The sequence below is a fragment of the Cupressus sempervirens genome, chromosome 6 (assembly GCF_028749045.1).
Source record: "Cupressus sempervirens isolate cs-2001-9-10 chromosome 6, ASM2874904v1, whole genome shotgun sequence".
NCBI classification, from domain to species: domain Eukaryota; kingdom Viridiplantae; phylum Streptophyta; class Pinopsida; order Cupressales; family Cupressaceae; genus Cupressus; species Cupressus sempervirens.
The window spans coordinates 63,924,268-63,948,590 of NC_143123.1; positions in this window are offsets into that span (position 1 = coordinate 63,924,268).

The window sequence follows — 24,323 nt, forward strand, 5'->3', positions numbered from 1 at the left end:
GGAAAGTTAGTGTTTACCGAGTTCACTTGGTCTCCAAAGAATTTTGTAGAGTTCACAATGTTTACCGAGCTTCAGTTGGTTAACACTATAAATCATTTCTGGAACAATGTTTATCGAGCAGGGTTGGCCAATGAAGGATTTCATTATTTTGGAAAATAAATTTTAATTGTTTCATGTAATGATTGTAGCTGACTGATGTAATGATTATTGGTAATTGTAACTTGTAAATGAGCCGACTTGACAATTTGTAAGGTATAAATAAAAGGTCAAGTTGTGAATTCTAATGTATGGATGAGTGTGATGAGCGAACATGCAAGTGTTGATCATGTGAGCGAATTTTGAAGAAGGATCATATATCCTTGAGGAGCAACAAAGTTGTATTCAATCAATGAGGATCTAGTGAAGAAAAACATAGATTTGTATCAGCAGTTTAGTTGCATCTCATTCAGGTCAAGTCATTGTTGCTTTCTCACCATTGTAGCAGTGATTTCTAAATCTATTAACACAGTTGGTGTAACAACCATTTTGTAAATCCTTTAACAAGGTGACAGTTCTATTGAATTGTTCTAAATTCCTCTAGCAAGGTCACTCCTAGTAGGGTGATTAAATCCTTTAACAAGATCACACCTAATAGTATGTTTTTAAACCTTTAACAGGGTTGACTCCTAACAGGGCTCACTTCAAAAGAGTGAAAATCAGTAGCTAGTTACTTGGTGGTTTTCCCCATATTGGGTTTCCATGTTAAATATGGTGTCTCTTGTGTTCATGTTATTTTCCTTATGGTTACATGTTAATTACTATGAATGTTTAAGTTTTGTTAAAGATAACCTACATTGCATCTACCAAGTTACAACATTTTTCTGTGTAGCTATCGAGTGACAGTGGTAACTAGTTTTATAAGACATCTAAGGGATCTATGGATTTGTTTTTGTGGTAACTAATTCACCCCCCCTCTTAGTTACTCCATCTATATTTCCAACAATTGGTATTAGAGTATTTGGTGCTTGCAAGAAGGATTTCAAGGATCTAAGTTAAAGATCAGGATGTCTTACAAGAGGGAAATTCCAAGGCTTAACATGGATAACTTTTCAACATGGCAAGGTCTCATGAGACTCCATCTAGCTTCCATTGGAGATATAGGATTGGAATACCTTGATCAAGAGTATGTAACTCCTTCTGGTACATTATCTATCAATGACATTGCTGAGAAGAAGACTCATAACACCATGATGATAGACATTGCATCAGCCCTAAGCTATGAAGAATTTGATGATATCAAGGAGTACAAAATTGCCTTTTAAATGTGGAGCAAATTAAACGATATCTATGGAGGTGATGACAATGTGAGGAGAGCCAAAATAGAAAATCTAAGAGGACAATTTGATTAGATGAAAATAAGAGAGGATGAAAACATTGCTAAATATGTTGAAAGAGTCAAAGCAAGTGTACGTGCAATCAAAGCTTTTGGAGGAGATATCAAAGAGGAAATAGTTGTAAGTTCTTAGAACATTGCTTCCTATTTATGCAATTAGAGTTTCTTCAATTCAAGAAAGAAGATGTGAAGCAAATCATAAGATATATTTAGAAGCCACAGTAGGATTATTGACTGCATTTGAGCTAGATAACTATGATAACTATGTTCCAACTTCCAAGAACATTGAATCAACATTTGAAGCCAAGATTTCACTCAAAGAAAAGGGAAAGAAGATAAAGGATTCTTAGTTAGAAAGTGAAGAATAATCAAAACAAAGTTCTAACAATGATCTTGAGGTGGTTGAAGCTCTACTTGCAAGGAAATATTCTAGAGGAAAAGGAAAATACAAAGGTAAAGTTCCTCTAATTTTTTTTTCATTTGAGGAAATTAGTTATATTGCTACTAGATGCCCAAACAAACAATACAAGGATGTGAAGAAAGGTCACAAGTGCAATGGCAAGAAAGACTTCAAATCATTCAAGGACAAAGGTAAGAAAACATGCTTCATGGCTAAAGATTTTAAGGATTTTGATAATAGTGAAGATGAAATTATTTATATTGCTATGAAACATGAATCTGATAATGATGGGAAAGATAAACTGGCACTTATCTCTCATGTAAGAAAAAATGATATATGGATCATAAATAGCGGCTCTCATCATATGACTAGTGACAAAACTAAGTTTGAACATTTTGAAGACTATGATGGTGGTAGTGTGAGGTTTGGTAATAATGAACCTTGTTGCATAAAAGGAAGAGAAAGAATCTCACTAACCAAAGAGCTTGTATGTGATAATGCCTATTGGGTTGAAGGACTAAAACACAATCTATTGAGTGTGGCACAGCTAATCAATATTGGATTCAAGGTGGAATTCATGCATGGAAAAGCAAGACTACTAGATGGCAAAGGAAAGCTGATTAGATCAGACATATAGAAAAAGGTAACTTGTTCTATCTTAAACTTGGTGAATGTTCATGTTTTATTACTCAAGTTGAAGAAAGTTGGTTGTTGCATAGAAGGTTATGTCATGTAAATTTTGATAACCTAGTGAAAATAAGCAAATTAAAAAAAGTAAGAGGCATTCCTAGTATAAAGAAACCTGATGTTGGTCTATATAAGAATAGTCAAATTGGTAAGATGGGAAAGACTAGCTTTAAAAGTAAAAATTATCAGTCTGAGAAAATTATGGAAATTATATGTACTGATTTGTGTGGACCTATAGGAGTTGAGAACTATACCGGAGAAAAGTTCTTCATTTTTTTTGTTGATGACTAATCTAGAATGATGACTATCATGTATCTGAGAGAGAAGTTAGAAGCATTTGAGAAGTTCAAATGGGATTTGGCTAGAGTAGAAAAGGAAATAGGGAAAAGACTAAAATGTTTGAGATTAGATAGAGGTGATGAATTCATCTCCCATGAATTCAATTACTTTTGCATTGAAAGAGGAATAAAAAAATAGGTATCAGCCCTTGGAACTCCTGAGCAGAATGGAATAGCTGAAAGAAGGAACATATCTATTATGGATTGTGCAAGGACTCTAATGATTGAGAAGAACATTGCTATGAAATACTGGAAGGAAGCTATTAGCACTATAGTTCATAACTTGAATTGAGTATAGTTGAATAATGACTCATTCAAAACCTCCTATGAGTTATGGTATGGCTATAAACCCAATGTAAGTTGCTTAAAAGTATTTGGAAGCAAATGTTATATCTTGAAAGAATTTAGAAAAGGTAAATTTGATGTGAAGGGTGATGAAGGAATATTTTTGGGATATTCTTGCAAAAGTAAGACATATAGATGTTTGAATTAGTCTACTCTCAAAGTCATAGAAAGTGCACATGTGAAAGTTGATGAGTTTGTAGAAAGGACTGAAGAAAACAAAAAGGAACCAGAAGATTATAGGAGCTTTATTTTCATTGAACCTAATATAGTGCCAGATACATCTGTCAATTAGGAAACTTCCACTCTCGAATCTTCAGTCACCGAGTTGCAAGAAGTTCAAACCTTGTTGCAGGAACTCGAGTCACATTCAGATGCTACCGAGCCTATGCCTATCAAGTTTGAAGAACTTGAGTAGCAGTCAGATCAACCAGAGCCAGAAATTGAAATTCAAAATGAAGACAGTGGAATTCATTCAAAAGGCAAGGAACCTGTATTGGCTAAGTATGTCAAGAGACATCATGCACTAGATCAGATTATTGGAGACAAATCTAAAGGTACTATGACGAGAAGTAAGCTAAAAGGTACTTGTTTACTTGCTAATTATGAACCTAGAAATGTCAAAAATGCATTGGAAAATGAAAGTTGGATTGAGGCTATGAATGAAGAGATAGAGAAAATAGAGAAGAACAAAACATGGACTCTTGTACCTAGGCCTAAAGATAAAAATGTGATTGAAACTAAGTGGGTGTTTAGAAATAAGTTGAATGAGGATGGTAAGGTATCAAGAAACAAAGCTAGATTGGTATGTAAAGGATACTCTCAAGAAGGAATAGACTATGTATAGACTTTTTCTCTTGTTGCAAGACTGGAAGGTTTCAGAACCTTACTTGCATATACTGCATACAAAGGATTTAAGGTATATCAGATGGATGTCAAATCAACATTTCTCAATGGTATTCTAGATGAAGAATTCTACATTGAACAACCTAAAGGTTTTGTTGATCCAGACAAGAAGGACATGGTCTACAAATTACACAAAGCATTACATGATCTGAAACAAGCCCCTAGAGCATGGTATGAAAGATTGCATAACTATCTTATTCAAATTAGTTTTTAGAGAACTAATTATAACAATAGCTTGTATATCAAGGAAGGACTAGACAACAAGATTGTTTTGGCAAAAATATTTGTGGATGATACTTTGTTTATAGGGAATGATGATCTATGCAATGATTTTTCAGAACAAATGAACACAGAAATTGAGATGTCTATGTTCGGTGAGATTAAATTCTTTGATGGTCTTCAAATTCATTAGAGCAAGAATGGTATCTATATTACTCAATCTAAATACATCAAGGAGATACTCAAAAGGTTTGGTATGGAAGATTATAAACCAGTTGGAACTCCCATGTGTACTGGATTAAAGCTTACTAAGGATGATGAATCAAAAGAGGTAAATCAGACCTTATATAGATCAATGATTGGAAAATTGTAGTATGTAGTTCATACAAGGCCTGATATTACTCTTGTAGTTGGTATTGTGGCAAGATTTTCAACAAAACCCAGAGAGAATCACATGATGGCAATCAAGAGGATCTTGAGATACGTGAAAGGCACTAAAGATTATGGTCTGTGGTATAAACTTGGAGGAAATTTGGACTTGAAAGTGTTTATTGATGTTGATTGGGAAGGAAACATTGATGACAGAAAGAGTACAAGTGGTGGAGCATTCTTTCTTGGAAAGAGGTTGGTTTCTTGGACAAGTAAAAAGAAAAATTGTACATTTCAATCTACTACAGAAGCAGAGTATGTTGCAACAGTAGTAAACTGTTCTAATATTGTTTGGTTTAAACGGTTATTAGAAGGCATGAAGGTTGAGATCAAAGAACCAATTGTTATGTTTTGTGATAATACAAGTGTAATCAACATATCTGAGAACCCAGTGATGCATTCCAAAACCAAGTACATTGCCATAAAGTATCACTTTGTTAGAGAATTGGTGCAGGATAAGGAGATCAGATTGGAATATGTCCATACAAAGGAGCAGATTGCTGACATATTCACTAAGCCATTACCTAAGGATGCATTCTTGTATCTAAGAGGTAAGCTAGGGTTCATTCCCCTTTCTGAAGCTCACTAAAATGAAGTTTTAGTGATGCAGCAATAGGAACCAAGTTGAAGATCTTTTAGTTGATGCAGTATAGTCATGGAAACATTGCATATGAATCAGTACTCAAGATACATTATTAATTATTTGGTATGTATTGTCAAAGAGGGAGAGTGTACTGTCATATCTTTCTAAAATTTGAATTTATTTATGGAAATTTTGTTGTTTAGAAAAGAAGCTATGTAATTCATTCACAAAGGGAGATTACTGCATTAGAGAAGTTTGTGGCATAAAATCTACGAGGGAGAAATGTTCTGTCAGGAAAAGACTTGTTTTCAAATTTCATCTGCTATGACATGTTTTGTTTCCATCAATGAAAAAGAGGGAGATTGTTGGATAAAATTGTTCAATTGTGTGTTGTCTTTGATGTTACACAAATGTCATATCAGTCAGTAGACAGAGTCTACCGAGCTCAGTTGGTCAACAAAGCAAATTCCAGAGTCTATTGAGCATTCTTGAAAAATACTCTATGGAAATAGTGTCTATTGAACTCACTCAAGCGTTGAAAGATTCTGTGGCAGAAGTCAGTTTCTATCAAGCTCACAAGGTCAGCAAAGGAAAGTTAGTGTTTACCGAGTTCACTCGGTCTCCAAAGAATTTTGCAGAGTTCGCAATGTTTACCAAGCTTCAATTGGTTAACACTGGAAATCATTTCTAGAGCAGTGTTTAACAAGCAAGGTTGGCCAATGAAGGATTTCATTATTTTGGGAAATGAAGTTTAATTGTTTCATGTAATGATTGTAGCTTACTAATGTAATGATTATTGGTAATTGTAACTTGTAAATGAGCCGACTTGACAATTTGTAAGGTATAAATAAAAGGTCAAGTTGTGAATTCTAATGTATGGATGAGTGTGATGAGTGAACATGCAAGTGTTAATTGTGTGAGCAAATTTTGAAGAAGGATCAGATATCCTTGAGGAGCATCAAAGTTGTATTCAATGAGTGAGGATCTAGTGAAGCAGAACAAAGATCTATATCAACAATTCAGTTGCATCTCATTCAGGTCAAGTCATTGTTGCTTTCTCACCATTGTAGCAATGATAATATCTTAACAGAGTTGGTCTAACAGCCATTTTGTAAATCCTCTAACAAGGTAACAGTTCTATTGAATTATTTTAAAGTCCTCTAGCAAGGCCACTCCTAGCAGGGTGATTAAATCCTTTAACAAGGTCACACCTAATAGTGTGTTTTGTAACCTTTAACATGGTTGGCTCCTAATAGGGCTTACTTCAGAAGAGTGAAAATCAATAGCTAGTTACTTGGTGGTTTTTCCCATATTGGGTTTCCACGTTAAATCTAGTGTCTCTTGTGTTCATTTTATTTGCCTTATGGTTGCATGTTAATTACTATGAATGGTTAAGTTCTGTTAAAGAAAACATATACTGCATCTATTGAGTTACAACATTTTTCTATGTAGCTATCAAGTGACAATAGTAACTAGTATTAGAAGACATCTAAAGGATTTGCGGATTTTTTTTTGTGGTAACTGATTCACCCCCTCTCTTAGTTACTCCATCTATATTTCCAACAAACCCTTCAGAGGTTAATGATGATGATAAGGAAGATGATGACAAAGATAATATAGTTGGAGGAGAGACATAAGTGAAAGAAGATGATAAGGCAACAACTGAGCAACAACAAGAAGAATAGAGTGTGCATGACACACAATTTCCAAATGTCAATCCTCCCCATGACACAACCAAGACAACTAAAACAATAACTGTAAAAATTATCTCAGAACATCAATCCTCTTATTGCAGAAGACTTGAAGAAAATACTAGATCAATCTACACTGTAGGCCAAACTAAGTGGCAATCTTGTTTTGGTTAGTGTAGATGAACTACAAAAGGCAGTAACTAATATTACAAGGGAAAAGGTGAATCCACAACAACCACCTTATGTCATCCCTTCAATTAGTAATGTACAACCTTTGGTCCAAGTGCCAAAAGATACATCTACCAAGGTTGATACAATTGTTAAAGTTGATACAATTGAGAAGAAAACAATAGAAGAGAAAGACACCACTGCAAAATAGAAGGAAATAGGTTAGATAGACTCATTTGTATCTACAACATAAGGACAAGGTGCTAGTCAAGTCATAGTGATTGACCATGACAAGCTTGAAGAGAGTGAGCTAACACCAAAGGTGAAGGAACAAGTTGTCATTCAAGCACTGGTAGCCTTACCAACATCTGGCACTCCTTCTACACAAACTCTTCAAAAGTCGAGCACAGATGCTACTCCATTACAGATTTTAGTGCCAAGCCCAAGCTCAGCAAAAGTTGAGAAGGTAATTCACTATGGAGATATAACTCTTGATGAAGAAATTATTATTCCTAAGAATGATTATGATACTATGACACTAGAGCAAATATGCATATTGCAGTAGGCCTTAGAAATGAAAAAGCATCAAGAAATGCATAGGAGAGGAATAGGTAGAAGCAAGCACTTCAAGATATTAAGGACATCTTTTTAGATGCAATTAGTCTGCCAACTCCTGAAGAGACCAAGCCACTAATAGACATAGTGGAGAAGGTCATTAGTGAAGACCTTGATACAAATGCTAAACTTTTAGAATGGTTAGAAAAGAAATTCCAAAATAGGTGAATGAGAAAATATCTGGTGATATAGCACTCTCACAAGTTGTATTGGAAACCAAGGTTGAGGATGTAAAGAAGGTACTCGAGAATATATTATCATTGTACACAAAACTATGTAATCCTACACTCTTAACCCAAAAGACCAGAAGTCACATTCTGAGTTTGGAAAGCCAAATATCTACATTGGGTGCAAGATTACCTACAAATCTAGCTTAGAGTGAGAAGCATTTTAGGACATTGCTTCAATCACAGAGTTAGTTAGTTGTTTTGACAACAGATGAGGCTAATATAAGAGCCAAATTGACAAGCATACAATTAACCTTCACCGCACATATGAAAATATTGCACAAGGAGCTAGGCTATGCTGAAACTCTACTAAAGAAAGACCCCAATCTTTCTACTCTAGATGGTTTCATACACCTTGTTTCCAAGCTTGCAATCCAAATTAAGCCATTGGATGTTGCATGTGATAACTAGGATGTAGCTCTCAAGATCATAATGGATGTCCATGAATTTTTTTTGGACAAACACAGAATAAGTGTATAGCCCATTTGACATAAGTGTCAAAAAGGGGGAGAAATACTTTTGGGGGAGAATAAAATGAAGGGAGAAAAATAAGATGGGGGAGTATAAGAAAAGGGGGAGAATAAGATAGAATCACAAAGAGGAAGCATAGTAGTAGAGATATGAGATATCAGCTAAGGCAGAGGAGGTATACAAGAAGTATCAGAAAATAGAGCATTGAAGTCAAAATATATCAACAGAGACACATTTACTCATAAAGGAGCACAAAAGTTTGGATATAGAAAAAACATATTAACTTAGGGGGAGTTATCAAATTTTGAGGTATACAAGTTATTGCAAAATTTTGAAAATTTGAAGTTTTCTATATAAGTCGAGTCATGGATATGTTATGCTCAAGAGATTAAAGATGATAATGCATATTCAAGTGTTTTTGACACTCATGTCAAAGGGGGAGATTGTTGATCTCATAATGGTTTTGACAAGTGAGTGTCAACACACTTAAGCCATTTACTTAGTTTATGCTGAACTAGTAATACATGCTGAACACAACATGTAAATATTAGACTATGTCGAGTTACAATGACTGTCGAGCCACTCATGTGTCGAGTTACTCAAGTGTCGAGCAAATAGACCATGCCAAGTGATTCAGGAGTTGAGTATACAGTGGATGCCGAGTAATGCAGGTCTCGAGTCACAATATAAAGAACAATGCATGCCGAGCATCAGAGACTTTAGATGCCGAGTAAGACAATTTTGACATGTTTGTTTGTAATAGCACAAACAACTATGTAAACCATTTTTTAGCTGACTTAATATTGTATTTTGATATTTTGGAGATAAGGACGAATCTCTATTTTGATTGCCTATGCAATTACATGTAGCCAATTAGAAAATGGGAAGGATTAAGTAGAAGAATGGATGAATCTCAGTTGTGGATTCATACCTAACCCTAAGACACCAAACTCTTCTTAAGGAGGATGCAACCCTAAACTCTTTAATGAGTCTAGAAAGAATTGAATCAACAAAAACAAGATAGTTTGCATGCGAAGCATTTATGGTGACTTAGAAGTTATGAAGAAAGACTAAATTGTAGAATTAGTTAGAGAAGAACAGAGGATAGAGTAAAGGATACAACATTGAGACATCTAATTAAGAAGGATCAAGAAGACATTGTTTAGAGGTGATATGTTATCAGGCAAGCAAGTGCCAATTGCAAGATCTATGCTAAGACATTTTAAAAGACAATTTCAGTCAAATCTCTTAATAGAGTAGTCTTAACACACTCTATGAAATCCTTTAATAGGGTGCTTACTTAGTTGTAAGTCAAATTCTTCTAACAAGGCACACTTCTAACAGGGTGTTGAAATCCTCTAACAAGGTTAGACCTAACAATCTTTGTAATCCTTTAACAGGGCAACCCTTTCATAGGGTAGATCATGTTTCATAGTCAAAACATTGTAACTTTCATTGGATACACTTTATTACTATAGTAGTGAAGATTTATGGGTTTCATCCCCACCCTAGTTTTACCTTCTCACTTGGAGGGTTTCTAGGTAATCATATCTGGTGTTATGTGTGTGTATGCTTGCATGTTTACATGATTTAGATGTATATTCTTTACATGCTATTTCAATTTACTCATTGAATGAATGTGATGAATATGTGGTGAAAGTTTTATGGGTCCAAGTTTAAACTATTGATTCACCCCCCCTCTCAAAAGTTTACCTTTCCTATTGTAATTCCAATAGTTATGATAAAATTATAGGCTTGGAAAGTGAATTAAAGGATCTAATTGATACTTCATCTAAGTTCTACGACCTAGGTGATCTTCAAAAAAGGCTTAATTCTCAGCCCATCCACCTAATTACCTAGAAATTGAAAGAGAGTGGATTGGTGGAAGCTATTGGATTTCCCATGGCTGTGCAAGCTCTAGAACTAGTTAGAGAATGCATCAAAAGATATAATCTAGAGACGAAGCAAATATGGCTTCCTGATCAATCTATCCTTCTATTGATAAATAAGGCCTTGATGTAGTCTACATTTGGCATGCCAGTGAAGGAAGAATACTATGATATTGATTTTGGGTCCTTCACATCTATGTTTAATGAGAAGAAAACCTTTGAAGGGAGGATATGTTGATAACCTAGTTTCAAACACCTTATTCAAAGAAGAGAAAGATGCCAAAAACTCTCTTTGGGACCAATTTGAAGATAGAATTCATTGACATCCTCACATTACTACTAAGATTAAAAGGAAAAGAAGAAATTATTGAACTCATTGAGCATCACTTCTTCCTAGTACAAGTCATATGTGTTGAAGGACTAAAGATCGACTGGTCCCAAATCATATGTGACGAGCTTTCCTCATTGTTGAATTCAACTAAGGGATTCAAGCAATTTTATATGTCTTCATATTTAGTCTATGCCTTGGCTATGCATCACCTATGGTTGGGTTTTCCCAACATTGAAGACTATAATGAAAATACAAGGGTGTATAAATTCTACCCACACCTTTAGTTGTAGAGGAGCTTCGAAGAGTATGTGAAAGTGAACAATGCCTTCACTATGAGGCTATGCCAAGAATTGTAAGGCTACCCCAAGGGAAGATTTTCACCTGAAGCAATTTTGGCTATTAGCTAGTTTGGATGATCTCTCATCCAATTCCCAAGTTTATCCTACCTATGAATCAATTCTTTTGATGGTTTTCTCAAAAGACTTCATAGGTACCCCAAGGACAAGGTTGTTATTGTCAAATTATGTTAACAAATACTAGAAGTGAACACCTTGTGTTCAAATGTAAAGAAGATAGTTGGGATTTCATTCCCAATAGTGGTTGGACCCTATTCCTATGCCTCTAGATCCAATGCTCAGAATCTAGTTAAAGTTATTGAGAGTAAGATAAAGTTGAATCATTATGAGGTACTCAGGTCCTAGTATGACCCTATAAACTTTGTGAGAGATCAATTGAAGCTGGGATACACCCACAAACATGTTCCAAACATTGAAGATTTATGGGCTAGATGTTTCGATGAATATCACACTTGATAGAAGTATTAGTCCCAACTGACGATTGATGAAATTAAATTATATAATGACTCCATTAATGTTTCTAATTTTGTAGATGATGGAATTTATATGCATCCCTTGTCATTTAGGAAGATTAAAAGAACTCAAATTGTGTCTACCCTACTTGTTGGTCCTATCATCAATCCAATGGATCTCCTAATGCACAAAATCATCAAGAGGATAGAAAAATGGATGGAGTGGACTAGAGCAAGGAAGAAAAGAATGGGAGGCATAGGCTCCACTGGTAGAGTGACTTCTAGAACTTCTCAATCAACTGCAGTGACCTCCACCACTGCTGCCACTTCAACAACCAAGATGGAGATCAACCTCTAGAGAAGAATATTTTGATCATCCCTAATTTTGGAGGAGGATCTCTTCCAAATACAAGAAAATTTGGGGAGAATGGCAAGGAAAAAGCGAAGGAAAAAGGATAGGAGCAAGAGAAGTTAGTAGTTAAGCCTGCCTCCCCTGTCAAAGACATCAATCTTGATGGTGACACCAACCCCATGGATGGTCAAGAACAAGATGCATCCTAACAAGGGGATTCTTTGGCCCTCTTAGTAACAAAATGCATTACTTTCCCCACTATTTCTCAGAGAAAGTAGACTCCCCAAGTGGCAAGCAAGCTCTTTGATCCCACTGCCTTGCAATCAGCCATCAATATCCTCTCAACCAAGTCATGGTTAGAGGAGACCATTGAGCAAAAGAAGAAAAGATATTAGGAAGCTACCCCATCCAAAGACCTCATCACATAGGAGACTTCTTCTCAGCTACAACTGAAGAAGACAAAGGAGAAAAAGTCCATAGTAGCATTGGCCACTGATCCTTCTATTGGTCATATGGTGATGGAGATAGCAGAGTCTCACAAGGAGGGAAATTTCCATGAGCTTGCTACCAATGACTTTCAAATCAGAATGGTAGACATTGGTATTTCTATCCATGATTCTATGGTTGATATATGGAAGCCTACCAATGAAAAGATAAAAGACAAACTGGGGGAATTGAGGGTAGAGAAAGAGGTACTCAAGGCCTCAAACAAAGAACTAATGGACTACATCATAACTACACTTAGTAGTACTTCATCTAGCACATTTAATCCAAATGTAGAAGAGAAAAAGAAGTTTTTTTTAAAGCTGCAAGAGTAAAAACAATTTGGTCAAATTGGTAGATCATGGATTGATCAAATGAAGGCACAAGGCCCCCCACTCATCTATAATTTGGGAAATATACTATTAGATGTTGATAAGTTGAGGGAGGTAGTTTCTAATCATCAGACTACCATGCACAACACTATAGACAGATTGACAAAGCAATTAACATTATTGCAAGAGGTGATTGATATTAAGAAAAACTTTTCCATCTCCCATAGGATCTATAAAATAGGCCCAGAGCCATTATTTCATTGGAAAAAATCTTTGGAGTTCATAGTGGAAAGCTATGTAAGATCTGGAAATGAGCTTAAAGATGTGCACAACCTAGTGCCAAAGGGCATAGAGAAGCTTTTTGAATACTTAAAAGTGTTATACACAAAATCATATGTATCTAGCAATGGGAAATTGGTAGACATTGAATGAATAAAAGAGAAATTCCTAGCATTTTTCGATGAGGTAGCTGATCTAGTCAAAGTCCAAATGTCAAAGATTGAGGACCTTTCATTAGTAGATTCTATCCTAATGTGAGCATTGGAAAAGTTCCAATTAAAGGCCGCCAGAGTGGATGAGTTGATAGAGATGCATGCCTATTGGATGATTTGAGTTGACAACATCATAATCTCAAGTGTCGATGAATTGGCTAAAATAACAAATGCAATGAAGGCTTATAGAGGTAAGGAACTGACTCCAAAGAAAGCATGATGCTCTGATATTCTCCCAGACATCTATCATTCTCTCTCTTCTCTCTCATTTCTCTTTTGTAGCCATTTTTGGCAGTTTCCCCGTAGGCTTAGAGTCTATAATGGACGATGACCTATCCAAGTCCTATTTTTAGCTTCTCCCATTTTGAGATTCTCTGCAATGCAATCATCAAATGTAACTAACCATTTAGAAGATTCCTATATATGTAAATTATTGAGAAGTTAATAGAATTGGAAATTATTTTTTGGGTGAACCCCTATAGCAGGGACTACTATTTGTGACTCTGAGTGTACATTTTAATTTTTTTGTTCATTTAGTTACTATATGTTATTTGGATGAATGTGTTGTAATTGAAAACTGAATGATCACAAGTAAACTTGGTTTTTATTTCTTTCATCTCAATGGATTGTAAGCTTTACTTTCCTCAGCATAAGTATTATTCTTTTCCCTTGTGTTGTGTGTGTTAGTTTATGTGTGCTCAATTGATTGCATGAGAAGTCCAAAATTTGATTAATGAAGTAGCTAAAAAGAGGAAAATCTAGGTATTATCAAATCTTAGTTAATTCAAAAATCTAATAATTTTCCCATTTAGTGATTTTTTAATCTTTTAGGAGAGACTGGATGATTCTTGTGACTATCAAACAAGAATGATGTGGTCTCTCCCAAAAGATAAAAATAATAGGAAAACTAGTTGTAGGGGTAAGAGCATTGCAGTCTCCTAATAATGTTCGTAACCAAACTTGAATTTCAGAAATATAATTGTTAGGAAAGTACTCTCTCCAGCTTCACACATTCCATATTTTTTTCCTATTACGATTGCAAAATTTAAAGTTACTAGATTGATCCTGCTAGGTGGGAGCAATTGATTGTTTATTTTATCATACTTAATCTGATGACAGTTCTACATGAATTTTTAATCAGCCCAACTAATCAACAACTAGACCAATGAATCATAGTGACAAAGGCATACAATCTATGACTAAAGTCCCTAATAAAAGAGATTCAGAAAATGAATCATTTGAGAGGGTACTAAAAAAAAGGGAGAAAAGGAGAAGATATGATCATGACCATGATAGTGAAAATTAAAACTATGGACATACTAGAATGAATTCAGAGAAATATAATATAAAGTCTATGAAAGGTTCTGATCAAAGGAATCAAATTTATGGAGGTACTGAACACGATGATATTATATATGATGCAGAGGAAAAATACAAGAATGGAGATATGGAAAAGAATTTTTCTAATTGGAGAACTTGTAAGCATCATACCTTTGCAAAAATTCAAGATGATACAAAACCTAGAAGGGTTGAGAAAATGGAAGAAATAAGTAATCAGGGTAGAGATGCTAAGGGTGATAGGTAAAAAGCACTAGGAAGACTGTTAAAAATAAAGTTCTGCTAGCTGGGAACAACTGATTGTTCAGTTTATCGTACCTAATCTAATGACAATTCTATAGAAATTTGTAATCAATCTTTCTAATCAACAACTAGACCAATGAATAGCAGCGAAAAAGGCATAAAATCTGTGACTGAAGTCCCTAATAAAAGAGATTTAGACAATAACTAATTTGAGAGGGTACCAGAAAAAGGGAGAAAAGGAGAAGATATGATCATGACCATGATAGTGAAAATAAAAACTATGGACATACTGGAATAAATTTAGAGAAATTTGATAGAAAGTCTACAAAAAGAAATTGATTAGAGGAATGAGATTTATGAGGTATGGAACACGATGACATTAAATATGATGTAGAGGGAAAATTCAAGAACAAAGATATGAAAAATAATTTTTCTAATCGTAGAATTGGTAAGAATCATGCCTTTGTAAAAAGTCATGATGATACAAAACCTAGAAGGGTTGAGACAATGGAAGAAAGAAGTATTTGGGGTAGAGATGCTAAGGGCCATGATAGGTAAAAAGCACAAGGAAGATAGTAATAATCATGATTGTTTAAGTCAACAATTATAAAAACATAATAGTCATAGAATGTTTCCACAATTCTGCAAGCTCCTTGAGATATTATTTGTAAAATTTAGTATGTACATGGTATGAGATTTATTTTCTCTTTTAGTGTACATGTTTTTTATTAAGGAAAATAGGTTTTAACTGGGCCCTAAAACCCTTATATTACATAGAACAAACAAAAAAGAATGCTTAAAGTATCAAAAGATACTAAAAGCAACCAGCTAAAACAACTCCCCACACTACAAGATAAAAGCAGTAAAAATCTAGGGAGTCAAGACAAAAAACCAGGACAAGCTAAAAAAAAGCCAGGGCACTCAAGAGATATCTCTCAACATTTTTGTTGCACTTATTTCTAGCTCTGACAGTCTACCAGCCGCCTCCTTCATGTCTGAGAGTTCTTGGTCAGGTTCTAGGGCATCCTTCCTCATGCTAGATCTAGTATGCTTCCTTGAGCTATCATTAGGGGTCTTGTCCTTTGCGTTGTGGGGGGCAAGGTCCTCCTCCTTAATAATTCTTTTCTCCTCTGTATTGTTAATGAGCAACTTAATATTCTCATTGGCCTCTTTGATAATATTGTAGATTTGTTTAATTATAATCTACATTGAGCTCTCCATTGTTTGGACCCTAGTCTTGACCTCCTCCACTCTATTATCCATGCTCTTTTCTTCCTCCACTATCCTATTCTTGAAGCTATAGTTCTCACTTTCTAAGCTGCTCACCCTATATTTGAGCTCTTGGATTTCATGAAAAGTCCACTTGGTGGTATAAAAGTTGTCCACCGCGCTATTTTTGGCATTGTCCAGGACATCCATTTCCAAATTTTCCTTAGTGGTTTTGCTAAAAATCACTAGGGCAAGGTTGATCAAATCTTCCATTTGGATTTTAACCTCTTTGTTCTCTTTGACTAGAGTTTTGATCAACTCATGATTGATCCCCATTTTAGCAGAAGTTGTGTCAAAATTTCACCACACCACATTCCTATCCTTCCCTGTGATGGAGCATCTATATTTGTTGGTGTCAAATTCCTCATAGCCCTACTCCTACTCCTCCCTTTCACTTTGATTGAGGTCCCCTTCCACCCCCTCCTTCTCCACCCCCTTTTTATCCTCCTTGGCCTCAAAGAGTTTCCTTTTCTAGCTCTAGGATATCGTGGCCTCATCCTCTTTGTTTTTTGGCATTTTGATGGTGATGTTTCTCTTGCCCCTCTTCCTCTCCATGCCTTCCCCTTCTCTAAGATCCTCCTCTCCTTTTGCACTTTCTACCCTCGTATCCATGCCTATAGCCCTTTCATTATAGTCCCTGTCCGAGGAGGTTTCAAGGCCCTGCTTGGGACTAGAAAGAGCTTTTTTTTCCTTCCTTTCCATTTTGATGTTTTTTTTACTAGAGCCTCACTATAGGGATTCATCCCCCTTTGATTTTGTATGCATCTCAAGGCTGTCCTTAGTATCAGAAGGAAAATAGTCCTCTTTTGACTCTTTAGAGTCCCCTCTACCCTTCTTGCCCTCCTTCCTATTCTTAATTTGTTTCTCCATTGCCCTAACCTTAAATAATTCATAGATTAACAATAAAAGCCCCTCATGGAGCATTGGATTCCTAGTATGCTTCTCTTGATAATCATTAATATTCTCATTCATAGAAATAGAGGTAGAAGGGAATAGAAATTTTTGCCCCATACCTAATGTGGTTGAGTAACATGAAGTGGTGGGTGCAAATGGGGTCAAATTCAGTGTCAAGGGAGATATATTTGATGATAACACACAACACAAACCTCCACAATGGCTTGATGGAGCTTGAAAGATAATGAGTTCCTTTCTTCACCAGGTCCTTTTTGCCCTCTTGATCCTTTGTGAATTCCACTACCATTTGCCTCGAGATTTTCCTATCTCTGTAGAATTTCTTTCCTACGATGGTAATGCCAATAACAGTGGATATCACATCCTCCATCGCCATGAAATCCACCCCATCAATTTTAACTATTCCTTCATTCCAACTCTTTACCATACTCCTGGTAATAGAGGGTTTCCAACCATGGAACTGTTCAATGAAATTCATGATTTCTCCTTATTCAAAATGTTCCACACCTTGGAACATCTCCACCACTTATGGGCTTCATCCTCTGGTTCCTTCCCATGTCTTTTCCCCACCATGATATCTTCCTCTATGCAAGCTCTATATCTAGTATCGAAGCCCTTCAAATCTAGAAAAACTTTGGCGCTCCTCATTTTCTTGGACCCTTTTTTTGCCTTGCAAATTTTCTACCCAAAATTAGTCCTTGAATAAGTTGATAGATATTGTTGATGTGAGAAGTATGAGTGCTATTGTAATTCCACATCACAATTTTACACATTCCCATAAATCACTAATAATCATAATAAATCTACACATTATATTTTTGACCACTCCCCATAACTCATTAACAGTCATAATGGACTTTTTATAATACCCAATCTACTTGGGATCCTTCCCTTTTAATTAACTCATTAATTTTTGACAAGATATTATATCCATATTTCCACTTAACCACTTCATTGTACTTGACTACCTAGTTAGCCAGCCTATCCACCACTTGATTGGCTTCCCCGTACTCATGTGCCACATAGGTTTTCTCAAAGGTCTTGGGATGTTGAATGCAATCATAAATGATATTCATAGTCATCCACATAGGATTATTCTTCTCATTTACGCAATCAATAATATTTTTTGAATCTCCTTCCAATGAGAGATATTTCACTCCCATTTCTCTTACCATTTTGGTGTGCCGATATAGCCTCAGCATAATGATTAGTTTGTATTCCAAGGGGGGCAAAAACTGCAACAATCCCTTTACCAAAAGCATTTTTAATGATGCCTCCCACCCCAGCCTTTCTCGGGCTGCCTTTGGCGGCCCCATCAAAATTAGCCTTATCTCATCCCTTAGGCAGAAGAGATCATCTACATCCATCCCTCTTGTTATTGTCCCTACCCTTTGTATTGAGAGAGGGGACATGGCCATTGATTTTGGAGTAGTTTTCCATCAAGGCATTAAGGAATTTATGGAAAAAAATGTCTACCTTTGTTTCCTTATCCCTAAAAATTCTATTTTTCTGATCTTTCCAAACCCCCCAGCACACATGGGGTAAGGTCCAATTCCAAAAAGCCATGATGTCACTCCCTAATATCCCAAGGTGCCATTTTTCAAAGAGCCCCAAAATGTTGGATGGGAAGCACCAAGACATGTTGAAAAAAGATAGGAAAATAGACTAGATAGTTCTAATGAAAGGACATGTTACTAAGAAGTAAAAGATTTTATATTTTAGTTTTCCATTGACTTATAATTTGGCATAGTGGGTTATATATTAGAATTTGGTAATTGCAAGATTTTTTTTTGCTATATTTCAAAATAGATTTCTATTTGTAAATTGGCCAAACAATATTTCTGGGCTCGCCATTTTGAAAATAATTAGAAGGTTGTCTGATTAATATCAACAATGTACTTCACTTGAAACTTCATTTTTACCTTAAATGCATCATGCAACAAGAAATTTTGTTTGAAAAGTGTATGGGCCACTCATTTTTTGGTGGTACTATTTCTTAAGTTATTCAAAGTTAACTTCTTGTTGGTTCATGGTGGATTAGAATGTATCTAAAAGGAAACAATGAATTTGTCAAGTTTCATATCAAACTACTTGTTACTTGTTACATATAATGTCTAAAAATAGTTAAGTGTTATCTAACTATGTCCAAGGCATCTACACACTAGAGGCATACTCCACCTACCAAGCTGCCTACATACCTGTATCCATAGGATCAAGACCCTTGAACTACTCACTCTAATGAATATGTAGTTCTAGTTTCTAATTATTTTGATGTAGTTATATTCCTATAACCATTGGTGTGCTTTACTCACCTAATACAACTCTTTGCCATCATACACCCACTTGGACGAATCATATAGTTTTTTATAATTACAATATTGTATTACCCTTTGTGCAACCTTTGTGTTGTAGTTTACAATTAATGTAAGTTTAACCTATATAAATCCTAACTCACTCCTTATATAGTTATGTTTAAAAGCTTGTGACAATAATTAATGTTACAAAAGCTTGTTTAAAAGCAAATATTATTTTTATTAAATGTAAGGTTGATTACCTGAACATCCATATGTGTATACACATGGTAGGTTACCTAGAATTTCATGAGATCAATCTTTAAAGTACCTAGAATGTCCTCATTGTCTCTTGCTACTCTCAGGGGATGTCCATCTTCATTTCTCACAAGCAATTCATCACATGAGTACATCCAGGAATGTCCTCATTGCCTCCTGCATAAAATGAATCCAATATTACAAAATGCCCCCTAAGAAATAATAGTTCAAGTGAAATAAACACATGACAAATGAGAGAGGAGAAAAGGAATCTACTTACCAATAGGTGTTGCCATTGCATCTGTTGCCCTACATACATACATACATACATGTATACATACATACATACATACATATATATACATACATACATACATACATACATACATACATACATACATGAAAATAACAATGCACTTTCTAAGAGTTTACAATTGTTCAACAAAATTAATATTTTACAAGAAGATGTTGTTGAAACAATACACAAGTTGTTTGACATGACAGGTCTACAAGTGAGGATGTTGACCAGTCTTGAAAACTTGAATACTGAAATTAATTTTGAAAAGGTAGAGGCAAATATTTAGAAGTTTGATAATCAAAATTTAAGGCACAAGAGAGAACGAGAAGGAACAAATTTAGAAATAGAAGGAGAAGGAGCAAATTTAGAAATAGAAGGAGAAGGAGCAACTTTAGAAAGAGACTACATGACAGAAACAACAATTAGACAACATAGAGGATATTATGGGAGCCACTAGATAGAATCTAGGAAAGTGTTGTAGTAGGTACTATGACATTGGAAACACCAGTCAAATTGGTCTAGTTGCTAATTAATTGGGTCGATTACTTCATTATTATATGATCCAATGGATATTAATGTTTTATAAGAAAATGTGCCTGAAGAATTGTTAGCTCAAAAGCAAGAAAATGTTTTTGAAATAGTACAAAAATTTCTTGACATGAGAGGTCTGCAAGTGAGGGTGTTGACCAATCTTGAAAACTTGAATGATGAAATGAAAACTATTGATGATCAAATACCTATTCCAGACTTGTAACACAATGTGAAGTTGATTTTAGATAAGGTAGAGGAAGATATTCAGAAGTTTGATAATCAAAATTCAAGGCATGAGAGAAAAGGAGGAGAAAATTTAGAAAGAAAGGAGAAGGAGCAGCTTTAGAAAGAGATTGCATGGCAAAAACAACATCTAGACAATGTTGAGGATATTATGGGAGCCTTGTGATTATTACATTTACATAGAAGCTGAAATTTATTCTTCAACTCCTTACACTGAACTCTTCACTGAAGTTATTCTTCCAACAGTAAGAATAGCTGCTACAAATTCCTAGGAGCATTCAAAGATAAACCATCTCAAACCATTTTGACCTTGATTTTGGTGCCCCAACCAACAACTTGTACCTCTCAATGATTTGAATTTTCTACACAATAAGGGATAATGTGCATGGTTCATCTTATTCAGTGATCATACACAAATGAAGTTGAAGCTTATTGTTTGACAAGTTTGAAGTTTTCAAGAATATAAGTGAAAATCCAATCCAAGATTCATTATCTATCCTATGGAATATCACCTCTAAATGAATCAGAGCCACCACATGGGAAGGCATATGGTGTCTCTCTATTCCATACCTACACATGTATGACCATTTGGTGTTGGAGATTCTGAGCCTTAAGAATTATGCCGTGATCTATGCCCCATTTCTAATTCACACCACCTGACCTTTCTCTACATGCCTTATTTTCCATATGAGAGAAATCACAGATATACCAAATGCTTGATAAGTTGCAATTTGATAAAGAGCGATGCCAAGTGTTTGATAAAATGTATTCAATGGAGATTCATCACAATTTACATCAAGGCACTCTAAGTCACAATTGGTTTTTATACATGCTACTTGGTCTCACCTTATTCTGTGTTCTTTTGAAGATTACAAGTCTTTGTTATCTATTGTGGTGATATTCAAGAGAACAAAAAATCATATTCCCAACCTGAAAGGACACTACACAATTTTTAGAGATTGGTGTTTCAAATCTTTAAAGGTTTCTCTAGACAAGAATGTAACAAGAATCATAATGCATATGAACCGTTTGACAAAATAATTTAATTTCCAGCCTGCAGTCAAAGATCATTCCTATACAATTATTGGATAGATTTCAAAAATTTTGTGACTTCTTCTATTTGATGACAACCCATATATAATATTACCAAAATATTTAGTGGAGGAGATTTGGAGTCTCTAGATCACCACCTCAAAAATTGGGCTTCTAAACTAAAGGTTTGCGCCAAGCCATGAAATATTGAGCATTAACAAAATACAAATCAGCTTCAAAATAATCCGTATACAAGGGTGACTATAGAAATTGGATAAGAAACTAGTATCCACAAAATGATATGTGAGGAATGAAAATAAATGTGAAGCTTCTTATCTAGCAACACTTCTTAGTGACAACTCATCAATCAGGTAGTATAGACAAGGCATGTGAACTATTTGATAGAATGCTACCATGACATTTGTTTAAAATATTGTCTAAAATTTCATTCAAATGTCAAAAATTGGTAGGCATCATGTTGGAACTAGAGGACATCATTCTCACATGGAATGGAGAAAGTTTATAGAGGCACCATAGTAAAGGGAGGCATGAATCATTTGTTGTAATGTGTCAATAGAGAGGTCATTCCATGAGATGGATAAAAAGTGGAGTGATAATTACATAGAATAAAATGATCACATAATATGCACAATATGGAACCATAGACAAGAACATGAACAATTGGGAAAGAGCTCTCGAGAGACTGAAAATTTTGGAATTGATTGGTTTTATGAGTAATATACTCATACAAAATGTGGCTTGCAGAAATACCATAGTATAATGTCACTTGTAGAAATACCATGGAAAATTGTATTTGATCCTACTAGATGGGAACAACTAATTGTTCATTTTATTGTACCTAATTTGATGACAGTTCTACATGAATTTGTAATCAACCCAACTAATAAGCAACTAATTTACTAGGTTATGGCTAGTTTCTTTCTAAAAATATTTGCTATGATATGTTAAAGAAAGGGCATAGAGATCACAAGGACATGACATGGAAACAAAATAAAAAAACAAGGGCACAACAACGAAATCATAGAGCAAGGGAATGACAATGAAATGCAGAGATCACAAGGAAATGAAAACCAAATTGCAGAGAAAGGGTGCAGCAACAAAATGTAGAGATCACAAGGGCACGAAAACCAAAATGCAAAGCAAGGGCACTTAAGTGAATTGCAAAGATCACAACAATGAAATCGTAGACCAAGGGCACGACAAAAAAATGCAAAGATTACAACAATAAAATGCAAAGATCACAACAACAAAATGTAGAGCATAGCAACAAAGGGCATGGCAACATTTACAGATCTCCACCCTCGTTTGGAGCTCTCAACCCTCTTTCTCGCACAAATCTCCACAATAAAAACAAATGGGGAATGATTTATGTCTTTTTTTTTTTGTTTATAGTCACGGGGCATCACAATTATGACACCAACATTGGTATTGCGATGGTATTGAGGACAATTGTAAAACAAAAATGCAAATCAACACAAATTACACCATCATCGCAAATTGTGATTGCAATTTGACCCCAAATTTTGGAGTGTATGCCTTAGATACTATTTTTATATGTGTTTGCATTTGGAGTTGCTAGGTCAAAGTTTATTCCACATTTTGGGCATTGCATTTCTCTAAGCATCTCCACATGTCCAAATTTGGACCATGTTGTGTGGATTTCAAAATCTATTTAAGTATTTAGCTTTGGAAAAATCTAAAATCCTAAATCTCTTGGATTATTTCAAATTTTCTCAAAGTTTTGAATAAAGACTTTCCTTTCTCATTCTTGGTGGAGTTGAGGTAAATTTTCCTTGGTTTTTTTTCTAAAGGCATTTCTATATATTTGTTTTCAAAGTTCTTACAAATCTTTGTCATTTCCATTTTCAGATTTCCATCTCTTCTATGTATATGACGTGGTCATTCTATCTTCCATCTTTTTCTCCAAGTGGCATATGCAAGGTTTCATCTTTTTTCGTGTATGCAGTCGGGGGTAAAATCTTGTTCTTAAAAGAAAAACAAGATCATTTTTCCCCTACATGCAAATGCAAGTTAAAACCCCACCATTACGCATTTTGTATACTTCCATATGGCTGACCTATGGTTGAAGTTTCTCCCACATGATTACCGAATAGAATTTTGCATTTTTCATTTCACATTTTGTACTCGTTAAAACATGAGATGCTCAATGTGTTATTCATTTTTCTCCTTGGTCACTTGATTCCAAGCTTATTGGTCGCATATGCTATTCAATCCAAAACCCTCATTTTTGTCTATTTCACTCATATTTTAGCCATTATGAGCTTAACCAATTTGATGATTTTCCATTCTTAATCATTCCATTAATTTTCCCTATCCATTTCTTGTCCAAACATTGTGCTTTTACACCCAAAATATTGTTATGGATCCTTTGCATAAAGATGTTCTCATATTATGGGATTTTCATGTATAGTTGTGCAACTATTCCATTTTGCAATGCAAAGAGAACCTGCTCTAGTAGAGGGAAAAGACAAAAAGAAGATGAAGTATCAATAAGATTAGTACCATAATTCCACTCCACCATCACTAGTAACTTCCTACTATGATGACATGTGAGATACTGATATATCTCACATGAACATTGACAATTTCCTAGAAAGAATTGATACTGAAGCTACCAAGAATATGTCATGGATCAAGTGGAATTATATTCATTTCTTGTCTACTTCCCCCTTGGTAGCACATGAGCCAAAATTCATTCTTGCATGTGCTAAACATTTTGATGCACCTTCTCA